Here is a 1,763-nt window from a genome sequence, read left to right on the forward strand (position 1 = left end):
TATCCCTATCCCTATCCCCATCCCCATCCCCATCCCCATCACTATCCCCATCCCTGGTCCCCCCTCGCCCCGGCTGCCCCCAGCCCATCTCTCATCCATTTCTCCTCAGGCCCCTCAGCCCCCCCTCCCCAGTCTGGCTGTGACAGGCCAACACCGACTCCCCTGATTGGCTCAGCCCTGGCCAATGGCGTGGCTGTTGCCGGGCAGGCAGGGGCAGGCCGGGCCTCTCCTCACAGAGACGCCCTGCGCCCGCTGACCCCCGCAGCCCCTGCTCAGCCAGCCGGGACACTGGGCCTGCGGAGAGAGGGCCTGCGAGAAGGGCCATGGCGGCGGGAGCTGCTCCCTCAGCAGCGCGAGGTGTGTGCACCGCTCTGCCGGCCCTCGGCCGCTCACGGGGTCCGGGCCTGCGCAGGGAGGGAGGGGAGGGGCAGGGAGCGGGGCCAGGGAGGGGACATGACAGGAGGGGAGGGACAGCAGGGGAGATACCCTGGCTTTGCTCTGGATCGGCACGACTCTCCCGAAGCGCGGGTCTGTCTGTGCTCCAGCCACAGCCCTGGGCAGCAGGAGCTGCGTGTCGGGAGCTGCTGGCGCCGGCCAGGCCGGCCCCGGGCAGGAGAGAGGGCTCTGCCCCCGGTCACACCGCCGGGGCTGAGCCCAGCACCCAGGGCCTCCTCAGGCCTCGCCTTCCCCCGGGGTGAGGAGGAGAGATGGCCTGTCCTGGCATGGCCCAGGGCATCCTCTGTGGCCAGAAGGAAGGACAGAGCCCCGTCACTCTCCCCACAGGAGCTGGCTGCTGTCCCTCGCATCTCTCCCCGGGGCTCCCCAGTGCTGGCAGGCCCCACAGGGCTTCAGGGCCAAGCAAGTGCCGGGCACCAGGGGCTCCTGGGGCTCCGGGCAGCTCAGCACAGCTGCCTCTCTGCTTCTGCAGAAGCAGTTCTTTGTACCCCCTGCATGGTCAAAACTGTTTCTCCTCATGGCACATGGACTGGATAGATGCCACATCCCTGTTAGTCTGGGAGGATTTCAGGGAAACGAGGAAGTCCCAGCATGCACACAGGTAGGGGGACAGTGGAAAGGAGGCATGTCAGGATTGTTCTGCTGTTTCACGTCTGAACTCAATCAGCTATGTGCTTCCCAGCACCAAAGTCAGCTTTTTTCCTCCAAGTTGCACAGCTTTCTGCCAAGTGAAACCGAGTTGGGCTGGGCTGGCCCTTGAGGTATCTTGGCTCCTTCCTTTTGTAATTGCCTGCCGACACTTTTCCTTTTTTCCACCCATGTCTGTCTTTCTTCCCCCTTCCCCCAAGTTCCACCCTCTTTCACGGGTAATTATGATTTGCGTTTTTGCACAGGTCACGGAGTAGGTAGACACGGGATATAAGTATAGGCTGGTCTATACCTTCAGAGCTGTAGGCTGAGTTGTTCTACCTTTAAAGGCTGGATAGAGATGGGCTCCAGGTGGAGTTACTGTTTGGTAATTATTACTTCTTTTGAGGTCCTGTGACGGTGACGGTAAGTTTATCTGCCTGCAGCTCTGCAGCAGTTAAAACCACCACTGAAAGAGTTTTGATGATGGATGCTGTTCTGTGTATTCTGGTTTTGTTACTCCTTTCATTGAGCCAGAATTTTATTGCTTTGTGATTAGGTGACAGGGACCTTCTTGCACTGATCTCCTCTTTCTGGAGTGCATCATGACAGCCTTTGTCATCCCAAGTTGTCCCCTCTGTTCCCGAAGGTAGCAATGGCAGCAACATGGAATGACTTCT

Source organism: Phaethon aethereus (assembly GCF_964289735.1).
Source record: "Phaethon aethereus genome assembly, chromosome: 30".
Taxonomy (NCBI): Eukaryota; Metazoa; Chordata; class Aves; order Phaethontiformes; family Phaethontidae; genus Phaethon; species Phaethon aethereus.